Raw genomic sequence first — 15,882 nt, 5'->3', positions numbered from 1 at the left:
CGGACATGGCTAATGATGGTTGCCGCGACATTCCTATGAAGTCTGACCAAGCGGGTCCCTTTAGGTCGACTGCACGCAGCGTTGCAGGGAACCAATAAGCCGCCCATTGAAGCGCAGCTATCACGCAGTGGCACCGGTCCACGAATAATTGCCGAGCTCGGTCGCATGCCGGATGAGGCGGAACATTGGGTTCGTTAATTTGCGAGCCACTGGAGCGCGCCGTTCTCGTTCAGCGTGAGCTAGCAGGCGGCGGTGAAATTTCACGCCTGCACCCGCTTTCGCTTCAACGCATAAAAAAAGATACACGCAGGGGTAAGATGGTGGAGGCGATTTGACAGTACGGCTTACTTTGTGTACAGTCGCGATCAATTTGAAGGTGATCGCGCGAGCATCGACCAGCGGGCCTTCCAAGCAGCATAGCGGCCGATTTTGAAACTGCGAAGATAAAAATCGCGCTGCCTTCTTCCCCTATTATGCTCTTCCAGGCTGCAACCATCACCCCCAAGACCAACTCGCCACATTTTTGTGTTTGTTTCCCTTTCATGGCAATGATCTGTGTGCGTCGCTTCCTCAAGCATATCTTGGCTAACAATGACGCCTCTGTGCAGAAGGTCATAACGCAATCGAAATGAATGCGCAGGTTATGCCATGTACGGTGACGGGAGTGACAGCTTTTCAGGGAATACCAAAAGAGAGAGAGAGGAGCTATCTGATGTTTCCCTCACGACCGACGGTGATGACGTAACGTGGCGCTGCTCCTAGTTTTGGTCGCCGCTCGAGGGATCACCTTCAAATTGATCGCGACTGTACGCTGAAATACGAGGCACCTCGCTTTGACACCTAGTTAAGCAAAATGTAGCGTCAGCTGACTGCTACTCAAGCCTGCAAGTGTCCTGATATTGTCGCCTAACCGTCATCTAGACGTCCGTTTTCGAGTGAATTTCTCATCTCTTGGTTTCATTTCTATTACCTTAACCGGCTACTGGTTATCCGCTTTGCTCATCAACAGGCCTGCTAAGCTTCTCTTCTTAATGTGAAGCAAAGTAGCAGCGAAACTCCACTGGCTGTTTTCCATACTGCATCTTGCTATCTTAACTTTACTACCAGTAATTATGGTATCACATACTGTTAGACTTTACTTCGTTTTATCTCAAGAAATCGTTAAACATTCTTAAGTTCAACAATAAAATTATTATTGGGAAAACTTTCTAAATACTGCAGCACTGTGAATAATTCATCTCTTCTTAGTCTGCATTCCCAGGCAATAATGACAATGCAAATGCTCATCCTTCTGCTCGTGTGCACGGTATGCATATATAAAGCTATCGGAATGGAGAAAGCAAATAAATATAGTGAAGAAAGGAATGTATTGTAGAACAGCCGCATTCATAGAGCAATTACAGTTCATGTGTACCGTACTAAGACTATTACAGAAATTCACTTGGTTATCTGATATCCTCTTTGCAGCTATTCTGCCCCGAAGTCCATTCATCTTTCGAATTCATATGCCTCAATAGCTTACGTAGCAGTCGTGCTATATTACGGATATGAAATAACTTTGTTTTATTTGCGCCGAACGCGCTAACGACTTATCCTCTACAACAAATACCTGAATTGCCTGAAGTAACTTACGTAATTACTATAGCGACGCTCCTTCCACCTACGAGAGAAAAAGCCTGCGTGGACGAGGTGCCGTTTCACTACTTAATCACCACGTTGTGTGGATCACCACCTTTATTTGTTCATGCGACTTTGTCACGCTGCATATTTTACTCAATCGTGAAGTCTTAGGCTTTATACCGGTGCTTTTTGAAAGGTTTGGGATTGCATGCTTGTGTAGAGTGCTCTGATTTGTTAAATGTGTGTGTAGAATATATGGCACATGTAGCAGCTGAGAAATAGTTAAGGCTCAGAAACGCCTTTATTACTGTCCGCCTGAGCCCAGGAAATAAAAGATTGCTCCTAGTGTCCCTACGAACGCGCTCACAAGTGCCCCTTGACCCGAAGCTTGTCCTCTTTTTTTTTCGTAGGAAGACCACAGGACATTCAACACATTCCCACCCCCGCAATGCGGCCTGTAGTTCTAGCGGATTCAGGGTATGGATGGCACTAGTTGTTCACAAGGCCGTGTGACAGCTTTATCTTAGAAGAGCGAACGCGTCCATCTTCTCGTCCGTAGAATTCAGACCCCCTTGAGGGTTGCCACACATGACGTGGACGGTTTTCAGCATGTACAAGTACAACATTGCCTTCCTTAATTTTGTTCTTGCCCCATATGTCACAGATGTGTGCTGATCTAAGTTGGAGTAAGTCATCTTTGGTACGACGTTTCCAAAAGTTTTCGATCAGGCGCCTTCTGTACTAAAGTCTCCGGAAGACCGTACACGTTGATATCTCCGTTACCTCGATGTTACTTTGTGATATCGTCCTGAACCTACGGCCAATTTACAGGTTGCCCGCAGTCAGAGCACATGGTTCGCGGTCTTCCGACTCAATGAAAGTAAGTGCTCTAAAATTGATGATGGCTTCAGCTTCTGCGAGTATTGTCCTGAGTTCATCGGAGGTGAAGCAGGTTCTTCGAAGAATCTTGCGAAGCTCCCTCTTTGCAGATCTTATAAGCCGCTGCCACCCTCCACCTTACCATGGAGTGTTCGCCGCAATAAATTTTCATTTGATGCCTTTTCTGCTGAGGTGTCAGGCGACACCTTCTCGTAACAGTATTCTGCAAAGATTTTGCAGTTCTGCTGACGTTTTCTTGAGGGCCCTAGTACTGTCAGAATAGATGGCCTGGGAAAGCCCCCGCTGGGCACCAAAGCGACGCAGAACATCAAGAATGCTTCAGATGTCATGCTGGTCACAAGTTCTTAGTGAATCACTCTCGTAGCTGCACACGTGAATAGAGCAATGTAGTTCTTCGTCTCTCCTAGCGGAGTTCTTACGAAGGAAGATCTTACGTAGTCCACTCCGACAACTTCAAACACGTGTGCTTGTGTTACCCGATGCTTTACGAGAGGAGCTACCAGAGCGTTGCCAGGTGGAACGGCGTAAAGTTTGCACAAGTAACATTTCCTGGTTACTTTATTTACCAGACTTCGTGCTTTGCCCACCCAGAAGCACTCTCTCAACTGCGCCAGCGCGTCTCACACACCTCTGTGAAGTACTTCGCAGTGGGCTTTGATTTCGTTTAACCATAAAAAATTGTGATTGCTCACCAGGATATATTACGATGCTTGACGCCTTCCAAAGCTTCCATCCACATTAAATGGCCACCAATCCGAAGTATCCTATCTTCGTTCTAGATTGGGCTGATGCCTGCGATGGGTAACGTTATGTCCATAAAACGCCCTTCTGAGCTAACTTCGATCTGTGCTTTGGAAAACGCATCTTGTACCTATCAAATCATGGTTCAGCTCTCAGTAGCTCCTGCGCCGTGAAGGGACCAGTTTCTTTATCACTGCCATTACGTCCATTCAACGGCCACCAATCCGAAGTATCCCATCGTCATTCTAGATTGGGCCGATGCCTGCGATGGGTAACGTTATGTCGAGAGAACGCCCTCCTGAGTTAACATTGATCTGTGCGTTGGAAACACATCTTGTTCCTGTCAAATCATGGTTCAGCTCTCAGTAGCTCCTGCGCCATGAAGGGACCAGTTTCTTTATCGCTGCCATTAGGTCTGCCGAATCAGACGAACCTCAGCAGCCATGCTGTAACTCTCAGCAGCTTAACAAGTGTGCTGTCACGCTCCATTACAATTAGCGGAAGCGTGACATCAGCGTTAAGTGATACCTGAACGGCGACCTTTTTTCACAATAGAGGACTTGTTCGTTGCCCGGTGTTCGTAGTGGTTGCGATGTCCATATGTGCGGAGATTCTTGAAGTCAGTGAAGTAAGTCCGAGCCACAACAAGCTGTTCGTAGCTATCTGTTCAACAGATACGCCTCATGTCAACAGGTCGGTAGGATTCTCAGTAGCAGCGCAATCATTCCAAGCTGAAGGCTCGGTTCGCTCTTGGATTTCAGTGACTCTGTTGCAAATGAACTGTTTTCATTTCTGTGCATCGCCCCTCAGCCACGATAATATTCTTGCCCGTAAGCGCACTGCATACGAAGATCATCATCCTTGCACCAATAAATCCTCCCAGATGTTCTAGACGACGTAAAGCTACCGTTTTGACTACAGCAACGTGTGGATTTCCGATGAGTAACTGGGGGTGCCTTACTAGGTCAGGCACGACGTAAATGACTGCGCCGCATGCGAACGGACTAGCATCGCAATACGCGTGCACTTCTAGTATGTGGTGGGGTTTCTCTTTGATGCTGCCTATGTAGTGCAGTACCCTAATTGATTGCAGCTTTGTCAACTGGCTCACACATGCTTGCCATTCTGTTTGTAAATCTGCGGGCAGACACTCATCCCAGTCATTCTTACGCGTCCAGATATTTCGAAAAAAATTCCTACGGATTCCGTATACGGCGCGATGAGCCACATCGGATTGAAAACTCTTGATGCTCCTCGTAAGACTAACCTTTTCGTCTCTAATTTTGCTTTAAGAAAATCAAGAAGATTCACATAGAGAAGCTGAACTCATTACTCTGGGGACTACGCGCAATGGCCAGTACTTTACCTGAGGCTTCACGAAGCACAGCAATCTCTTGGATGATTGAGCGGTGCTCGCTTTCCAACGTGCTCATAAGATCAATACAGTTTGTCGTCTATTTGCGAAGATTCGTTCCTGTCGAGGGCATGTTACGCCTCTCTGACAAGATGGACAGCTTGGTTGTCCGTATCAGCTACTGTCAATAAATCGTCGACGTAAAACGACTCGCCCAGTCTCTCTTCTAACGCGCTCACGTGCTCCCCTGACACGAAGCACGTCCGCTTCTTTTTTTAGCGAGAACATGAGAAATTCAACATCGTGAGCGCGTGGAAGTGCGCACCTTCAACACTGTCCCCTACGGTTGCGTGAGCCAGCGAGTCATTAGAGTGCTTTAACGGTTCCGGCATTCGGGCAAATGCGGGAGGAGGAGGCGTTTCGCCTGTTGGGCGCAGGCGTAAACGTGAGCGGCCAGAATGGTGAAGCCCCTTTTTGATGCACAGCTCAACCAGACAATCACAGACCTAATAGTGCATTAAACAAGTATATCAAACTTCGCTGCTGATGTTCAATTGTGGCACGAATACCGGACCCGCTAAAACTCTTGCCTTTGACCAGCTGGCACTGCACATGCGTGTAGCTTATCGGTAGCGCAGGTGCATAACAAACGACTGCGCAGCAGATTTTGAAAGCCTAAGGAGCTCGCATGCTAGCACAAGGCTTGCGTAGAAGAACTCTACCACAGTTAGGAGCTCGCATGTTCTTGTTGTTATAGTAATTTTTTACAAAAACCCCGAGAAACGATTTTGCTCTATTGGGAATGCTATGCATGAATGGCCAAGTTTGGCAAAGTTCGGTATCTACGTCGTCTAGCGATGCCTTCGCGTAAATAAGTTCAACATATAAAATTAAACACTCGGCAACTGCTCAGTTTCATTGGCTTATCTAGATTCACTCGTGATTTACCATCTCTTTGGTGCTACCTCAAGGGTGGCCGATAAAGAAAGAATCACGCGGCCAAACCATCGGCGCCTGCTTTCATTTCTTTTTGTTGTTCCACGCAGTTCACTGACTCTACATGTAAGTTAGAGAAAATCATTTTTCTCATGTAAGATTATTACGCGCTCTATGGTAGTTAATAGGCATTTTTAAAAAACGCAACATTGGCACTGAATGCAGTTTAAGTAGCGCACAATATAATACATTGTAGTTTGTTCTCCGAGCGAATGATGAATAGAAAGATAATGCGGCTAAGGCGGGGGCGCCTCGATGATGCGGCCTAGAAAGGAGTGGCAAGTGGATTAAGCCGAGTGCTTCGAGAGACAGCGGGAACGTCTCAGTATTACCATTTTGCGTTGGTAAAAATAAGTGGCGCTGGCGCGTGGCGTTTTGCTAACTTGTGTGTTTGAATCAAGTAAGTGGCCCACGCTCGGAGGGTGCGCTCGTTTTTGTGTACTTAGTTTTATCTCTACATATTCTTGTCGGTTGCGTTCGCCAGTTACACGATATTTTTCTTCAGTGACTGCCATCAAGCTACTCAGGCGAGTGAGACGCTCACCGCAGTCAGCAAAGCACTGTTGCTGAGAAGCGTTCTCTGAGCTTTAAATAAGCAATACGGTGAAACATTTTGAACGGAGAGAGTAAGAATCTGAAATGTCATTACACGGAACAGCCACATTTATAGCATAACAAAATACCATCATGAGAACCACAAAACCAAACCTGCAACATAAACTTAAGTGATAAACAGGTAAGAAAAACAGGCACAACTGAGCGTGAACGGTATCTACTCGCAAGCGGCGGCTCCCTTGCAGAAGTAGAACATTTCATAAAAAAAATCGTATTGAAGCTTACTACGTGTTCTTTCAGGTAGAGTGCATAGAAGCATGTTGTCGTCATTACTTATTCCAGAAAAAGCGTGGCGGCAACCACCGTCTGCAATAAAGACAACAAAAGTATTTTGAAGAAGCCACTCAAAAGAGGCAACTTCTTTCTCATCTGCTAAACAGTTATATTTTTTAGAACATGGTTTTATTTATTACCCTAATAAAGTCTATTTTATCATTGTCCTTATTCTAGTCTCGGCGATAACTTGTATACGGCAAAGTTGCAGTGACACAAAGCAACGGCGTCCTGGTTTTATGACTCACCTGCCACGAAGCCTTGACGGGGAGCGACGACGGTAGACCACGTGGGACTGCATGCAAATCAAAAATAAAGTAAGAATAACTTCTGTGGCAAAATAAATTTTAAACGTGCATCAGCGTTAAACCACTAAGATACGAAGGAATACGAGAGTGGCTAATAAGCACTAAAGTTCAGCTCTTTGTCGCCAAGCTCGACATTACGCCGAAAATTGTTAATATGTTTTCCTTCAAGAATGATGCTGTCTACCTAAATTTCTATACCTAATCAATGTTGCTAAATAGCCATATGGAAACTGCCTATGTAAGCAGGTTTTTTTAACAGCAGCTTCCAAGCTAAGAGAGTGCACTTAACGTAACAATTTTTCACAGCCAATTCTTCAGCGCTTAAAGACCCCAGTAAAACTCCCGTTTTATTCAGTCAAGCGTGATTACCTAATTAGTAATGCTCATTGAATAAGACATCTTAACTCTCTTTCCCACAATGTCTCCATCACGAACCACGTATAACCTGGGTCTGCATCGCGCAAGGATTGGCTCGCGGGGAAAAAATAAATGGGATGGTGATGCCACTTGTCGGCAGTATCCGAGGAGGTACACGAAAACTGCAGCTTGTCTCGGGCTTCTTCCGTCGTTGGCACAAGTTAATCAAGTAAATGTAGCCTACGCAATCCTAAAAATTAGTTAAAGCGTGTTAATCGCAATTTAGACGTTCCCGCTGCCTTGACTAACACGCTCGCGATATATCGAGACATAACAGCATTAACTGCTGTATCTAAGCAGCAAGAGCAAATGAATATCACACATTGTGTTTGCCAGCGGTGGCGCAGCCGGCTTTCCGCAGCTGTTGCCGATGCTCGAGTCTGCGCATGTTACAAAGTATGTGCAAACTGGTAGCGAAGCTTCCATGGAAGCCCACATGTCAAGAAAATGGCCGCTTGTTGCAACCATTGCCATCTACGTATCGCAGGAACAACTGACAGCAAGCAAAAAATAAAGAATAAAGATGTGACGTCACAACCTGAAATGGCAGCGACCTCAAGATGTTATGCTGCTTGGCGCGAATGCTTTAACTTCTTTAGCGTCCGGCATTTCGACCGCTACTCCAGTAATTATTTTTCTTTTGAGGCTGAGGCGAGCTTGCGACTTGCCTCAGCAGAAACGCCAGCGTGTCCTTTAAATATAGGAGTGGCGTATGTCCTAATTTGAACGTAATTAGGCTCTTATTGACGGCAATTGCTCCGGTAGCTTCCATAGGAAAGTGAGCGAATAGGATGGAAATAATTGACACTGCCACAGAGGTTTCAAAAGCAACTTCACTTTTATTCGTCTAGAATAATGGAACCAATATTATTGACTAACGAATATAAGTGACCAACCAAAACATGTTTCAATGGATGAAAAATACTATGGCCAGCAAACAGTCGTAATGTATTGCAACATATGCGGATCCTTTTCGCAGAATCATTCGTAATTCCTTGTGACAATATGCATTCATATGCAACTGCTATCAGACAACAAAACATTACCCCATATTATCATTTAGAAAACATTCGACTTACTAATGTTGCTGCCCGTCGGACACTCAGAGCCTGTGTTGCGGAGAGTAAACAAACATACCGCGACGTTTCATGGCGGAGCATGCCGCATTTATCGTCATGACGAGGCAAGTATCTCGGATGCTGAAGCTCGAAACTTGCATGATAAGAAAAAACCTGCACTCACACCTTTCGCCAATGAATTCCGTTCGCTAGGTCACGCAAGATTTCAAGCGATGCGCACGCCACACATTCAACAAACACGCAAGGAAATAACAGAACTCGGATGAAACCGCCGCGTTCAAGTAAGGAACGCCATTCCGAAAGACATAATAGCTTGTTTGCACAGTCTTCCCAAGCCCTGCGCCCGAAGCACTGGTTGGCAGGGGTCACCAAGAACGAACTAACAAATAGTGAAGTAGAAAAAGAAATCAACATTTGTTGTATTAGTACCGCAAACATATTTGAAACGGAATATTTGTCGTGTGGCGGCATTTTGATTTAAAATTTTTATTTTTTTTCACATACATAGGTTTTCTAATTTCATAGGTTTCACATACATAGGTTTTCTATGCTGCGACGGTAGCTCCGTCGCTACGGTTTGGCGCTGAACTGCATGAGGTGTCGTGGGATCAATCTCGGTCGCTGCCGCTATGCGTTCTCGTGAAGGCTGAATGTAAAAACGCTCATGCACCGTGAACTAGGTACAGTTACGGAACCCCAAGTGGATAAAATTAGCACGCAGTCCCCTACACTGTAAACGGAAATGAGCCGAAAAAGGCATTTTAAGGGATGTGACCTCCCTTGAGACTACGTGCCTGAAAACCGTGCTCCCTTAGAGTGGTGTAGAAATGCTCAGCGTCCTCCATTTCTCTCCCTCGCAAAATGCGGATGAAAGAAGGAGACAGAACCTCAATTCTACATCCTTTTTAAGAGGGAGTTTAGAAGATACAGGCCTCCCTTTAGCGTAAACGGAGTTCTGTTTCTTATTTTATGCGTTATTTTCTTTTCTTTTACACATCTGTGAGAAGGAAACGAGAAAGGAGAGATATATTGTCCAAGTGGTTCTTCTTCTTTTTTTTTTCTTTCTGCAAATTTATACATTTCCGGAGTGCAAGCCAACTTATTTAGGGCGATATAATAGACGCTTTGTTCGTCTCGTCGACCACAATGTCCTGTCGCGCTGCCAGAACCCCCGGTCGGCATCTGACGAGCTGTCTTCGGAAGCGAGACCATGCAAAACTTCGACGGCTTAGGCCGCAGAATGTCCTCGCTTCTGTTCGTCTTCCCGTCAACTAAAAGTGAAACTGAAGGCAAAGCTCGCAAAGCGCCACTGTCGTCGGCGCCGGTGACGGCACCTGTTTTGCTCATCGTAGTTCTGCGTGTGTGTCTATATGCGTGCTTACGAGGTAATTTTGGCGGCCGTCGGAGAGTGTTTCGTGTAGTGTGGAACCTCACAAGAAAGCTACCTGCCCCACTGCGCAGCACGGCGGTGATCGGCCACTGCGTAGTCATCGCTTTGACGTGATCTGTGTACTACAATACACTTTCGTGGTTCGCGCGGCCGTGCTCGGGTATTCCCTCCTGCGCCACGATATGACAGCGGCTAGTGAAACCTCACCCACAGTCCTCACAAAATCGGACCGCGTACGGTGTCGACTGCTTTTGGAAACGGCGCGTTTCGGATTACCGCTTGCCCAGAATTGCCTCATGTTTGACGCGGCCTTTTCAAGCTGCCGTGGTGAGTACGGCGCGGAAGCATTGCGCTATGCGCATAATGCTCACACCTTTTATGTCGCGGTGTTGAGACTTACCGGTCCTCTCAATAAAACTCAAGAAGACAGTGCCGCACAAAAAAGAGACGTTTCAACTTTTTTCTTTCTCTTTTTCAATTTAATTGTCGTGTTTTACGTGTCAGAACCATGATCTGTTCCTGTGACCTCGTGCTTAATACTAAGCACAACTCCAAGGACGCTTATAACAACCACGGCGGGTCAAAGAGTATTGGAGTTTCGTCATCAGGTGTGTTTGATAACCACTTCGCCTTAAGTGTCGATATAGGTTGTGACAGCCCACTTGAAAAACACAACAGGAAATTTTAGTCTGTCGTTCTGTTGTCCGTAGTGTGACGTCCTGTAGTTCTTGATCAATATTCAATTAAAAATTGACAGAGACCTCTTTAAGGCTATGTAAATTTGTTTGTAGAAAAAAGAAAAAAAAAAGAAAAAAAAAATCTCCCTGCAGGGGATTTGAACTCCGGACTGAGGCATCCCGAGCCCAGCATCTTACCACTAAGCCACGACGAATATGCCCCTTGGTGCATAATTCAGCTATACAAACACTTTGCGTTTATGTTTATATTTGCATTTTAAGAGTCAACAGGCGCTTTCATTCCACCGCGTCAACTGCCGCATCTCTAGAAAAGTAAAAGTGTTCTTACCATCGACAGGTACATTGTGTAGTGCTAGAACATCGATTTTGCTGTAGGATATCCATATTAAATAAGAAATACAGAAATAGACAACGGTGACCGGGGACACTGTTTGGTTGTTACTGCTAATTTCGACAGTTGTCTCTCGCTCTGCACTTTTGAGCGCGCATATAATTCTGTGTTCAATGCAAGATAGCTACATAAACATTCGTGGATGATTGTTCATTCTGACAGCATACTGGCATCTCTCGGCAGCGCTGTACGAGAATAATGAGACCCGAGCGAGACAGCTTTTCACGCAACTTTGTGGAACAACCCAAAACTTCTTTTTCGCTTTGTAAAAGCTTATGCAATATTTCTGGGAAGTTAACCGTGTCAGTGTAACGGCACATGTAAGTCCACAGGCCTGTGTGCCACATCTTACCAAATAACACAAAACGGATACGCAGCCATTCCCGCAGATGATATGATTTTCATCAGCGGCCGATTTTGAGGAGGCCGGTAGGGCATTTATGGTGCTTCGTCGTCACGGCACAATTATAACAATTGGCCACTTCGACTTTAATACCGGTGTCTGTGCTATCAGCATTGCCGGCTTCAGAGAAGCACGATTGAATACCGCGCAAGAGAAAAGTACAGGGTACACCACCGATGCGAAATTGACATACAATTTTAAAGCGTCGCGACTGAAAGCGCTTCTGTCGTGGCGTCAGAAATTATGTCGCTGCGACAGAAAGTGGCACATTTCTAACGCCACGACCGAAAATGTGTAGTCCCGACAGAGAGTTCCTGTTGCGACGTCAGAATCGCTGTTGCGATAGAAAGTTGCTGTTGCGACTTCAGAACTCTTGGTCTTCACGACAGGATGATTCTGTTGGGACATCAGAATTTCTGTCATAATGTCAGAAATGTCTGTCGCAACTACAGAAACATCAGGAACTTCTGCCGTAGAACAGAAATTTCCGTAGTTGCGACAGGAACTCCTGTTGTCTTTTTCAACTGGGAGCGATTTGCGTCACAGCAACATTATTTTTAAGGCGGCAAATTACTGTTATGCAGCATGAACAATGCGAACAGCCAGCCTGTTTCTGTGTTAAATGGAGGCACGCAGTGTGTGCACACAATTACGTTCATTTTGTCAGTTTTGTGAAATAAGCTTCAAACTGCATGCATTTTCACTGGGAAATCTGTACCAGCACTTCCTTGTATCAAGTTGTCTATGCACAAAGGTTTGTGCATTAGAAATCACAGTTTCAGGCAGTTACAGCCTACAATTTCTTTTTTTTTTTTGTATACAGACACTAACTGTGTTTTCATAGTCATGTATTGCACGCTTGACCAGTGCTGAAAAGGACAAATGGAATAAATTCAAATAGGCCTGCGAATTTGTTTGCTTGGTCAGGCTTTGATGTATTTTAGTAACGTGTTCATGTGCAGATGTCGTGTGAATGCATACTTGGACTTTAGTTACGTTTCACTGCATCAAAAGAAACCACCCAGCCAATCTCAATTTCCTTCCTTCTTTCTTGCCCTTGGTGTCCACATACCTGAATGTATTCTGAGTTTTTGTACCAAGACAACAGCAGGGCATCACACATGCTAGAAACATTAAGACAAAGAACAAGGAATGTGGCACAAATGATCCACAGAGTCAGAAAACAAAAATGAGGCTTCAAAGGAGCGGAGGCAGTCAGACTTGTGCGAGCATTAATTATTAGCAGGGTGACCTATAGCCTCCCCTTTCAAAAACTAAATAAGGCTGAAATGTCTAAAGTGAGCTCCATCATCAGGGCAGCTAGGGCTCCCAAAAACACATGTACCAAAAAGCTGGAGGCTCTTGGTATTCACAACACATATGAAGAACATGACACGGCATGTGGTCATGCCTCAGAGAGAACATCTGAATTCTACAAAACAAGGAAAGGCTCTGTTACAAAAGGCAGGATATCCCCTGATAGCGCAGTATGGCTGAGAAAAAACAGTTTTGCTACCCAGACAAACAAGAGAGGAAATTCTAGTTTCACGAATCCCAAAGAATATGAGCACGGAACACCACCAAAGCAGAAGAAAAGCGCAATCAAAGGCTTTACAAAAGAAATGTGAAAGAAATCCAGACGTATACTACACAGATGCATGTAGAGTGGCAACAGACAAATTCAAAATAGTGGCCTTCAATTGGTCCACAGGGATAACAACTTCCATTCGGAACCCTTTAACCTGCACCGTGGAGGCAGCAGCCATAGCGCTGGCCTTTCGAGATGCAGAAGCAAAAGAAACAATCTGCATTGGCCATGATGGACTCTAAGGCAGCATGCTGTTCGTGCATGACGGGTACCGTCCCATACAAAATTCACAGAATTGCACCAGGTGGTAATTTGGTGCCCGGCGCACTCTGGACTCGAGGAAAATGAGAGGGTGGACCGAACTGCTCGAGCAAAAAGCATCCGAGCACTAGTCAGTCCTTTCAAGGAACTCCCATTGACCCACACGACACTTCGAAAACCAGGAAAAGGAGAGACAAAAATACAGCCCCCCGCACTCCAACCTTATGAAAGAACAGGCCAGGGATTCGCGCTGTGTACAGACTAACACATATTTACACCTACAAATACTCACTAAGGTACACCCTGCATTCTATGAAAGTATGTGTTCTTGGTGCGAGGAGCTGCCAACTCTTGCCCACGTAACATGCACGTATAAACTACAGCCTCCAAATTCCAATTCGCCCCTTATGGCGTAAGTGCCAAGTAACAGGCACTGGGATGTTTGGCTTGCTAGTGAAGATGTAGAGAGCCAGAGAGCTCTTCTCGATCAAGCCCAGCAAACCACAGAGATCAGTGGAGCCCTGGACTGAGGGAAGCACCGACCGCCCAAACCACTAAGAGAAATAAACTTTATACTACTATTACTTGCCCTTAGTGCTATCAGCCATCAAGTTTACCTACAACTACAAATGAGCCACATGTCACTTGATTCACTCAGATTCCATTTCACTCTTTGTAGGAGGGCATGCATGACTGATTGCGTATGTGCAGCATTTTGTTGCCACAGAGGGGTATGTAATATGGAAACCAACATAAACATTAGTACACTCTGTAGTAACTTGTTCTGAATTGAACTTTTAAAAATAAAGAGCAATTTCAATAAATGACAACATGTGTTTTTTTTTTTTAACTGGGTGAGTAGTGTGCTACCGTCTGGGATTTTTTTTATTCCACGTGGTAGAGGTGTGTGGCTGTCACTGTACTGCTTTCAAGCTTCTGCATCAAGTGTGCTTGTGGCACCTGGGACTAATTCTCAAAGCAAATATGCTTCAGGTAATTGTGAATTCTCGTCAAACATGACATGCATATTGCTGTATTTGTCTTGGAAAATTTATTCAGAAAAGCAGCTTTTATAGCTTCAGTAAATTATTCATTGTGGCCAATTCAGGTGACCCTTTCCGAGATTGACCATTAATTTTACAGCAGTGGCTTTCTATCATTCAAGTATTCAGTGTGTATACTGCTTCTTTTCAGATATGTTAACATCATACAAGTCTGCATTCCTAAGAACATAAACAGCCAGAGGCCACATTGCAAAGACAGGGATCTGAGTATCAAGAAAAGAAATCAGTAATAAAGGTAGCAAGAAGTACTCACAAGCAAATATTTGTTGTCAGAGGGATGCAAGAATAATACAGCCCATCCAGGGGGTGCGCGAAAGCCAGATAATGGCCACAAAAAACAAAGCCTACTCATATGTCACAGCCATTTTAATCAATATTGACATTTAACTCCAGGGTATGCATATTGAAGCCTTGCTAATTATGTAAATTTACTAGCACTACCGTCCAGTACTGCTGTGCTCCTGAACGGTGGCTCACATTTGCAGGCAGCAATAGGTGCAGCGACATCCATCATTCGTGCATCACTCATTTTGGACAATACACACCTTGCTGCAAGGAAAACTAGCCACAATATAGCTTGCTAACAATTATTGGCAATTAGTTTGAGAAAGGCGTTTCCAACCACACCAGGCTAGACCGGCATTGCTTTGCAGCATGCTCTACACCGGGAACGTAACTCCTTGCCCCCGAACCCAACATGTCTGTTTACCTGGCATAGGACAATGTGCAGACAATGCTCACCCCCCCCCCCCCCCAACACATGCACCAATATATTCCTGGCTACCGGCACTGGTCCTTGTTACAAGAAATAGAAGTACGGATCCTTGGTCTCGATGTTCGCCAATCCGGAACAAGATCAAATTGGCTAGGCAAAATAAAGAAGACGCCAATGTCAACCTTCCACCTGATATGAAGGATTGCATCTAAATGTGAAGAAGGTTGTACCGAAATAGCCAGTAATGCTGTTTCGTCTGTACTCCAGCCACATGTTATTTATCAGGCTCAGTTTTACTGGCCCTCACTGAAGCAGAGGGACCAGATTGAGATCATTATTCAGAATGTGATGAGGGCAATAGCTGCTCTCCCTCTGTTCGCTCAAGAACATGCCCAGGTGAACACCACGGCAGCATTGCTAATTCAATGTGAATGAGCATTTGAATTAAAGAGGTTGCATGTTGCAGTCACTTCTGATTGCTTGGGTGCAAGAACAAACTTAAGGCCATGGCACGGCTGTACACTGATGTTCCTTTGGACCAATGTATTTTGTACAGACGCTGCTATTACAAGAGATGGAAGCATAGTATCAGTCAGCCTTAAGTACTTCCCTCTTTATAAAAATAAGGAATCTACAATGGATGTCTGCAACTCTACTTGAGCTTCATACCATACATGACAAGAGTCTGCAGAACGGGGCTGGTACACGGTAAAGTCACACATGACACCAATGAGGCAGCCTCATTTTTATCAAACTTCACCCAAATACAGACACACCAATTCCTTGAGTGCCATTTAGCAGCTGAAGCAAGACAGTAAAGCCACATAGCTTTGTCAGAAGATACACAAGCTTCACAACTACTCACTTTTAATGCTTGCTTACACTAGGTATAGGGACACATCTCTGGCCTTTTCAATGCCATGGCAGATAACAAAGAACACAACAACATCAAGAACATGTATCTACCCGCACCTCTTGTGCCAGGCTCACTTACCGTCTTTCTACCCTGAAAAGTTTGCTCTGATGCGACACATGCTTTTACGCTCAAGTTTGACAGCCATTGCTGCAT

The 15,882-nt window shown here is 45.0% G+C and overlaps 1 long non-coding RNA gene across 1 annotated transcript in view; it reads right to left on the bottom strand.

Annotated features, from left to right (window-relative positions):
- LOC140217132 (uncharacterized) overlaps nucleotides 1-6,797 on the bottom strand; it is a 118,184-nt gene extending 111,387 nt beyond the window's left edge. The window contains exons 1-2 of the long non-coding RNA XR_011893640.1: nucleotides 6,748-6,797; nucleotides 6,452-6,532 (exon numbers count right to left, since the gene is read on the bottom strand). This is a non-coding gene — a long non-coding RNA (uncharacterized lncRNA). The remainder of the gene's footprint in view (nucleotides 1-6,451; nucleotides 6,533-6,747) is intronic.
- Between the last annotated feature and the right edge of the window lie 9,085 nt (nucleotides 6,798-15,882).

The sequence above is a fragment of the Dermacentor andersoni genome, chromosome 4, assembly GCF_023375885.2.
Source record: "Dermacentor andersoni chromosome 4, qqDerAnde1_hic_scaffold, whole genome shotgun sequence".
Taxonomy (NCBI): Eukaryota; Metazoa; Arthropoda; class Arachnida; order Ixodida; family Ixodidae; genus Dermacentor; species Dermacentor andersoni.
This window is presented reverse-complemented; position numbering and strand designations above follow the sequence as displayed.